The sequence below is a fragment of the Mus caroli genome, chromosome 3 (assembly GCF_900094665.2).
Source record: "Mus caroli chromosome 3, CAROLI_EIJ_v1.1, whole genome shotgun sequence".
In the NCBI taxonomy this organism is placed as follows: domain Eukaryota; kingdom Metazoa; phylum Chordata; class Mammalia; order Rodentia; family Muridae; genus Mus; species Mus caroli.
The window spans coordinates 37911722-37921688 of record NC_034572.1 but is presented as its reverse complement, the minus strand read 5'-3'; positions in this window follow the sequence as shown (position 1 = coordinate 37921688).

Sequence of the window (9967 nt, the reverse complement as noted above, 5' to 3'; positions counted from 1 at the left end):
TCAGTTTCAGTGAAAGGCCTTGTCTCTGATGAATAAGGATTAAAGCAATTAAAGAAGACACCTTTTCTCTTCATCTGACATTTATACTCAGAGATGTTCATCCCTTCCATACACACACACAAAACACAGGACCCACACAGATACATACACACACACGTACAACAATGGATACACATCTATAAAAACAGATACCTATACAAAGATACACACACACACAGACACTCACCAAACATATAGGATACATATAAACACACACACAAAGATACACAAAAATGGATACACATATACACACACACAAATACACACAGATGTACAGCTAGAAGCATACAAATACAAAGACAGAAAGAAAATGAGGAAGGAAGGTTAGACAGAAAAAAAGTTATATTTAAATAAGTCTAAGAAATAAAGGTAGATCTGACATATTAAAAACGTTTTCCCCAGAGCTTCCAGGGACTATACCATCAACCAAAGAGACCCATGGCTCCAGCTGCATAATAAATGCAGGATGGCCTTGTCAAACATCAACGGGAGGAGAGGCCCTTGGTCCTGTGAAGGATCAATGCCCAGTGTAGGGGAATTCCATGACAGGAAAGCAGGAGTGGGTGGGTGGAGAAGCGCCCTCATAGAAGCAGGGTAGGGGATACAGTATAGGGGGTTTGCAGAGGTGAAACAAGGAAGGGGGATAACATTTGAAATATAAATTTAAAAAACTCTAATAAAAACGTTTTCGTTTCCATTTTTTCCATCACGAGAAATAAAATGAGATATTTGTAAATGTGTAGAAGATAGGAATTAAAATACAACTTTTATATGTTTGTTTTCAACATATAGAAACTGAATTAAGTTTACACCCTAACATGGTTGATTTGATAATAGTAAAACACTGTGAAGTACATACTCAGTGAGACTCTGTTGGAGAAATCTATTGTATTTGTAACTGGTTATCAATTTGAGATAATTATTGGCTTTGGAACTCTACTGGACCCAAAACTGTACAGGCTTTGTACATGCTCCTACACTCTCCATGAGTTCATGTGAGCTTTTCCTCCCGCCTATTTGGAAAACCTTGATTCTTTGGTGTTCTCCACCCACTGTTTCTTTCAGTCTTTCTGCCTCCTCTTCCTCTGTTCTCTGAGCCATGAGGGGAATGAATTGAAGGAGATATCCCATTCGGAACCAAGTGGTTTGAGGTGTCAGTCTCTCTCTGCATAATGTCTGGCTGTGTGTCGCTGCTTTTTTTTTTTTTTTTTTTTTTTTCTTTTTTTTTTTTTTTTTTTTTTTTTTTTTCTTTTTTTTTTTTTTTTTTTTTTTTTTTCCTGTCTTCTACAGAAGGAAGCTTCCCCGATGATCAATGAATAAGGAAATTTTCCATTAGTGTAGCCAACTGGCATGGAAGTAGGATCCATTCTAGTGCTACATTCCTTTAGCAGAAAAAGAATACTTTGTTTTCACCAAAAAATTCATGGTGCAGTTTCAGGTCAATACCAACTGAGCAGTATTTGGTCTGAGTTTCAGATCAAGAACTGGGCTTTAAGTCAAGGTTTGGCTGTTTATTTCCATAAGCTTTGTGCCACCATTTGATGGAGGGTACAGTGTATATGAAAGAGTATGTAGCTAGGTTAGTGCTTGCTTTTCTCCTTTGGTAGCTTGCAGAATAACTTCTATTACCATGAACACTGATCAGTAGGAATGAAGAATCTAGGTAGGTGCCAGGTTCACAGCTCTGTGTTCGATGAGATGTGTAGCTACTGTCTTCTGCAAAATGGTCTTACCATCATTAGTTTGTAGAAGTAGCCAATAGCCTTGGCATTAGCATGGGTTGTTTGGGGTTTCACACGGGGCTATTCTGGGAAACTGAAAGGTGCATTTGCTAATAGGATACTTTTCTACAGAATTTGTCTTAAGTAAGTAGGGAGGAAGGAATTGAATCCAGTTTACAAAGATATAAAACACTGTGTCTTCTAGAGAACAGTAAGATAGGTATGGATTGTATTGTGGGTACTTTAAAATTGTTTCCACATGATAGGAGGGAACATTTGAAATATAAGAACAGTATAACTGATAATTCTTAATATTTTTCAAGGTCACTGATTTCTATGATTTTTCTCAGGCTTACAGCATCTATCTTTGTCCCAATATTCCACATCAGGCAATGATGAATGAAGAAAAAATGTTAATTTCTAGGAATTTTTGTTCTTGTATTTATTCTGTAAATACACATATGTTTCATTCATTAGAAATGATTCACACACACACATATGTACACACACATATATTTCTATCTGGCATTATCTTTGATATTTCATATACTGTTTTGTTAAATATCAATTGGTAAATGCTTTTCTTTTACTATTATTTTGCAGTCACTATTTGGAGCTAATAAATATAATGGCTTTTCTCTGATGTGGTCCATTCACAATCATTTTCTCCTTCAATCTGATAATGCTGTTCAAATTACAATTCAGTTAGCACATATTGTGGTTGTTGCAAAGAACCCTACAATGCGGAGAAGGAAAGCGTTTTTCTACACAATCTTAGCATCTAACTGGCACATAAAACATAAACATTCTAGAACACGAATTATGTATTTTTCAATGTCATAAGAATAGTATTTCATGAAGTACTCCATCATTTTATTGTATAGTAGATGCGAAGTCTAATTACTAAAACAAACAAACAAACAAACAAACAAAAGACTGCATTTGGAGTCTTGTATGTGACACCCATCTTAGAATATCTATGAAGTCATTTCCAGAGTTTAAGTGATGAGTGAAGACTCATCCTGAATGTAAGTGACACACCTATGTATGGGCTGTGGTCTAGTACTAAATAAAAAGTAAGAAATGTAATGTAGCTGAGCACAAGCCTTAATCTTTGTTCCTTTTGTGTGGTACAATGTTGTCTCACTAATCTGAAATCACAATAAGGACTCTGAAACCTCAACACTCAACTTGATCTAATAGAAGTTCTCCTCTCAAGCAGCCAAAATAAACTGATGTCCTTAGTTTTTCAGTTATGTTGTTACATAACCCAATTTAGGCCCCGCCTTTAACATTATTAATACCCCAACATTTAAACACTTTCAGGTTCAGAAGATATCATGTATATTTCAGAGGTATTTAATTATTATAAATTATTTTGATAACTTAAAAATGTTAATACTGAGTTGTATATTTTAAAATAAATTTTATTATTTTAATAAAAATAAAGAAAAAAGAAAACTATTCTGTAGTTAAGTTCAAATGAGGCCTGCAATATATGGATTTCCACTGAAAACAAGTTATTTCTCTGCACTTTTCCTCTTCCTTTCCTTTCTTCCTCACCCCTTCTCCTACTCTCCTCCACCTTCCTCCTTACCTTCTTCCTCATTCTGGATTTATATTAATTTCAACTTTCAATTTTCCTCTCTAACAAATGTGTTTTCTTAATCATTTCAGTTGATGATAAAAGGGAAACAACAAACTTCCTGGTTCAATAAGATAAAAACAAATAAGAGATAATAATATAAGAAATAATCATTATTAACAGTGGTCTGTATTTAGACATGTATATACACAGATATTAGCTAATTAATTTATTCCCTGATGCCCACATTCCAGTTACTATGTTCATTTTTTGTCAAAAATTTATTATTATTATCATTATAATTATTATTATTATTTATGTATTTGTCCATATCTGTGTACATTTGTGTCTGTATGTGTGCATGTGTGTGTATCCTTGTGTGTGTGTGTATACCTTAGTGCAGGTATCTACCAAGGTAAGAGGTATTTGATTTCCATGGAGTGAGGATTCCTAGCATTTGTGAGTGACCTGATTTGAATATAAGAATTGAATTGACATCCTCTGATGGAGAAATAATTGCTCTTAATCATGGCATCATATCTGTACCTTCTCATCTTACTTTTATAGGGTACAACTTTAAGACTTATGAAGTTCTTATCATACAGAACTTCATAAGTCTTTGCCCCATCCGGGGATCCATCCCATATACAACCATCAAACTCAGACACTATTGCATATGCCAGCAAGAATTTGCTGACAGGACCCTGACATAGCTCTCTCTTGTGAGGCTATGCCAGTGCCTGGCAAATACAGAAGTGGATGCTCAAAGTCATCTATTGGATGGAACACAGGGAACCTAAAGAAGGAGCTAGAGAAACTGCCCAAGGAGATAAAAGGGGTTTGTAATGCTATAGGAGGAACAATGATATGAAGTAACCAGTACCCTCCACCCCCAGATCTGTGTCTCTAGTTGCATATGTAGCAGAGGATGGCCTAGTCGGTCATCAATGGGAGGTGAAGCCCTTGGTATTACGAAGTTCATATGCCCCAGTACAGGGGAGTGCCTGGGCCAGGAAGTGGGAGTGGGTCAGTTGGGGAGCAGGGTGGGGGGATGGTATAGAGGGATTTGGGGATAGCATTTGAAGTGTAAATGAAGAAAATATCTAATAAAAATGCCTAATAAAAACTTATGAAAAGTAACTCTTGTTTTCAAGATTGGTCAGATAAGTTGTGTTTTTTGAAGCTTGTTAATTCCTGGTTTTTGATGAATGTGCGAGACAGAAGGATACTAGAGTATGAAATCCACATGTAAAGCCACAAAATGCATGATTATTCATAAGCTTTTCTCAAAGTCATTGCTTTTTTAAAAACCCATGTAATTGAAACAAAAAAAAATTGTGGTATATCAGATATACATAGTCAGAAATATCCTTCATTTGTCTAAGCTAACTTAAATACAACTTATTTCTTCCTTATAAATTATATGAAAACGTGAGCCACCTGTATTTTATCATAGTATCATAAGAAGCTTAGCTTTAAAATTAGCTTTGAACATCAATTAAAGTCTTATGAAGCCCATTCTCTATTAGTATTGTATATGGGACTATATAAAATTATAGACAGGTAATTAACTTTAATGTTATAGACTCTGATGAAATGGGAAACATGAGGGGTTAAATACAGAGAAAAACTAAGGTATTAAAGGAGTCACAGTGTTTTCTAAACTCATACAATCAGTAAAACTTAAAAAGCCATGGTTCTTTGGCTATTAGCTCATTTCCATTTCTTTTGTTTTCTTTGATCAAATTTTTCTGGAATTTATTCCTTATCAAATAATTTGATAAGGAAAAGGCTAGTAATTATTTTTCCTAAGAGAACTCATATTTTACATATTTTTGGCATTCATGCCAACCATATAATCATCTGGGTAATTTAACTTTTAAAAAGCTGCAAGTTATTTGTCTGTAAATGAATAAAACTCACTGCAATCTTTGCATCGTTAGGGATTTTAATGCATATTTATTATTACAATCTGTAGTCGCACATGCATTATTTAACTTCATTAGAGATAATGGGCAAATTGATACACAGGACACTGTCTTATATTCTACTCTGTATCCTGGCATAGCAGAAATATAATCAGTTTATAATCAGATAAGTATTATGGAATACATTGTCCTTTGTTTAAGATTTAGAGGTCCCTTCCAGCTTAGTTTCTGTTCTGAAAGGCAGAAAAGCATTATATAATGCTTTGCTTATAATAAAAATCCCTATTCAAATAGTACTATAATAGTGAAAATGTAGTGGGTTTATATTAGAAAAAAATCATTAAAATATGCACTCATTTTGAATATTTTCCTCAATTACTTCATAAGATGTACTTAACATTTAGAATTATTTTCTAAACTTCAAATAATTTACAATATTTCCATTTTATTGACCAAGTTCTACTTAAGTGAATACTTATGAGATTTAAAATAATGGTGATAATGTGTATTAGATTAATGACTTCACACAAAAATAGTAATAGTGGTAAAATTAAAGTTGAAGAAATCCTATCTAATAGTAAGCAACATCTAGTCTTTCTGTGTATGTTCTTATGGTTATATGAAGTTTTTCAATATAAGCCATGAAGAAAAACTGAGAGATCAAATGAATGCAACTATATAATCCACTAAAGATACATGTATAACACAACTCCTGAATTTGTAGCATGGAGAACATTGAAAGTAGTGGAAAGAAATATTTTAAACAAGAATAGCAGGAACTCCGCTGTGAAATTCTTTCCTAGAAATGGCTGCATATTTAAAAGAAGAGCAATATCAGTATCAGTGGGCTTGTACCTTTGTGGAGTTCCAATTCTAGAGAAAGAACTACAGGCAAATAATAAATTCTGGGATAAGAAGAATTGGAATTTCCAATGCATAAGTAGCTCAGGTACTGTTCAATGTAAAATGGTCAATAGTGAAAGCATATACTCACAAACAACAAAATTGAACAGAGCCTGATATATGAAATATTAGTGCATACACATTCACACTTGTGTATGTGTGAGTCTAAAAATGATTTTTTAAAATGAGGCTATCAACTTGTAAGCATGGGTAACGTGAGAGATGTTGGAATGAGAAAGACAAGTGGAGAAAATGGTACAATTCTATCAATTTAAAACCTAAGGAACAAGCTGTACCACCTCTGGGCGTAACCCAAAAGAAGCTTCAACATATAACAAGGAAACATGTTCCATTATATTCATACCAACTTTATAATAGCTAGAAGCTGGAAAGAACTCTGATGTCCATCAACAGAGCAATGTATACAAAAAATGTTATATATTTGCACAATGGAGTACTATTCGGCTATTAAAAACAACGACTTTATGAAATTCTTAGGCAAATGGATGGAAGTAGAAAATATCATCCTGAGTGAGGTAACCCAGTAACCAAAGAGCATACATGTTATAGACTCACTGTTAAGTGGATATTAGCCCAAAAGCTCAGAATACCCAGGACACAATTCTCAGACCACAAGAAGCTCAAGAAGGAAGACCAAAATGTGGATGTTTCAGTCCTTCTTAGAAGGTGGAACAAAATACTCATGGGAGGAAATATGGAGACAAAGTGTGGATCAGAGACTGAAGAAAAGGACATCCAGAGACTGCCCCACCTGGGGATCCATCCCATGTACAGACACCAAACCCAGACACTATTGTGGATGCCAAAAAGTGCTTGATGACAGGATAGAGTTGTCTCCTGCCAGAGTCTAGCAAATATAGAGGTGGATTCTCACAGTCAACCACTGTACTGAGCATGGGGACCCCAAAGGAATAAAGGACTGAAAGAGCTAAATGGGTTTGCAACCCCACATGAAGACCAACAATATCAACCAACCAGACCCTCCAGAGTTCTCAGAGGCTAAAATACCAACCAAGGAGTATACATGGAGGGACCCATGGCTCTAGCCACTTTTGTAGCAGAGGATGGCCTTGTTATACATCAATGGGAGGAGGAGCCCTTGGTTCTGTGAAGGTTTGATGCCCCAATGTAGGGGGATGCCAGTGCTGGGTGCCAGGAGTGGGTGGGTAGGTGTGGGAGCACCGCCATAGAAGCAGGAGGAGGGGAGATGGGATAGGGGGTTTTTGGAAGGAAAACCCAGAAAAGACATAGCATTTGAAATGTAAACAATCTATCCAATAAAAAATAAACCAAAAAAAAAAAAACTTAAAAATCAGCCACGACTTGATAATTTATAATTTTAGTCATAGGTTCTTGAAGTGAGATAAGATTTTACAAACAAATAAATTTAAGTCAAGAGAAAAAAGTGAACAGTAAATATAAAAACTCTCAAATATTTCTTTTGCTGCTTACACAAAAAATTTGCAGGTATTGATAAAGTAGTAAAAATGGTGCTGTTCTTTGAGGGTGAAATATACTCCATAGAATCATATTTTAAAAACTTGGTCGACAGATAATGATGGTATTTTGAAGGTATAGATACTATAGAAATCTGAACCTAATTAATAGAAAGCAGTCATAGAGGAGCCCACTGAATTTACTACCTGGTTATTTCCTGCTTTCTGGTTAGATACAACCACTTAACCCTTCATTTTCTACTGTGAAAGTTTGTATTTTCAGAAACTCTAAATCCATACCTTAAGTTACTTTAATAACTGCTTGTTCACAGGAACCGGAAGCATAACTAACACTTATACAAAATGGAGCAATATTTTCAACCAAATAATTCAGTCTTGAATATAGAGCATGCAAAAATACTCCCTGAATGATATCTCAAGGGGTTCATGTGCTTGCCTCATGTTTATTCCCTGGGCTTACCTTTTGAAAATAGAATATTTTCATGTTATCTTCTGTCTCCCACATACTGGTCATGTTAAATGAACATTCCAAAGTATATGATCATATATATGTGCTCACAGCAAATAATTATTTGTAAAAAATAATGCCTGTATAAATAGATAAACCACTTTATTTTTATCAGAATATTCATATATATGTATACGTGTCATAATTGTTGTTGTGGAACTGAATAGTGAAAAATAGAGAAAATAACTTTTAATTAACTTACTCACACATACAATACAGCCTTGACAAACATGAAAAAAGCCAGTTGACAATTTGTTATTTTAGGTGTGTGTGTGTGTGTGTGTGTGTGTGTGTGTGTGTGTTGTGTGTTTGCATGCATGAAAATGAGTGCAGGTGCCTGCTTAGGCTAGTGGCATGGGATCCTCCTGGAGCTGAAGTTAATAAATTGTAATAATTTGAAATTTAGCTTTTGTCATTTGGAAGAGTAGTCTCTGATTTAGCAGCCGTGTCATAACTCTGGGCTAGCTAGTATTAATTTTTAAAGAAATTCTGTGTTTGTTCAGTATTGGCATTATTAATGTGTTAATTCAATGCTTCTTCATTTAGAAGCTTGTTCTGCATGTTGTAGGATGTTTAGAGCCTCATCTGACCTCTCTCTGGTAGAAGTCAGAATATCCAATATTAAATTTTATATGTCCTCTGAAATTACCATATCTTCTAGGTACCACCACCTGGCCTCTATGAAGAATCTATTCATGAATGCTAATTAAGTAAAATCAAGAATTTACGGTTACCAAAAAGAAGAAACAATAATCATTAGCAGATAGTTTGACACAACTAGAACATACGTACTAGTAAAATATCAAGAGACTTCAGTAAGTGCGGGTCTATAAAAATATTAAACGGTATTTTTATGTTACATTAAAATTTGTTGTAAAGGGAACTTTTATTTGCTAGATATAATTGTCTCAGAGACTTGCTGATGAATAAGCTCACCCTTCCCTGGCTTAAACTCCTCTCCAAGGTGACTGTTTCCATCTCTCAGTTTCTCAATGAATTGTTCTGCTTGGCCTCCAATGAACTCTGGCAATTTGTTCTAATCTTATGGCTCCTTGCTTTCTTTCTTTCTTGCTTACTTTCCTGCTTTATTTCTTTTCTTTCCTTTTTGGCTTTTTTGAGACAGGGTGTCTCTGTCTCTGTCTATCTCTGGCTGTCCTGGAACTCACTTTATAGACCAGGCTGACCTCGAACATAAAAATCTTCCTGCCTCTGCTTCCCGAGTGCTGGGATAAAAGGCATGCGCCACCATGCCTGGCTTCTTTCTTATTCTCTAGATTCAACTGCCTCTGCTTGACTCAGCCCATGGGTCAGTCAACTGGATCTGCAGTGGAGATAGTTGGAATGGAAGCGCAAGAGATGTGAAAAATGGAGACAAGACAGACTGTCTGATCAAGACTGGTTTATTGAAAGGCAACTATGGGTATATAAGCATAAGCTGGGGAGCACAGCTGGAGACACTGGACCACAAGTCCAGGATGTGTCTGAGAAAAACAGGATGCTATTAGAGTTTGTTCAGCTTTGGTGGGCTGCTTCCAAAAATAGCATGCTAGGAAAACAAGTCTCTTCTCATGGTGGAAAGTACCAACCTGTAAGTAAATAGCCTGAGATGGTTACAGAGGTGTTAGTCACTTTCAGCTAGCTGCTTTCTGCTGAGTCTTCTCCCAACATCTGCTGAACTTCACTGAGGTGTATAAACTCATGAAGGAACTCAACCCCACTGCACTGTGCTCACTTCACTGACTCCCAATTGAGCAGCATTCTCTGTCTCCCCTCTCCCTCTCCCTCTCCCTCTCCCTCTCCCTCTC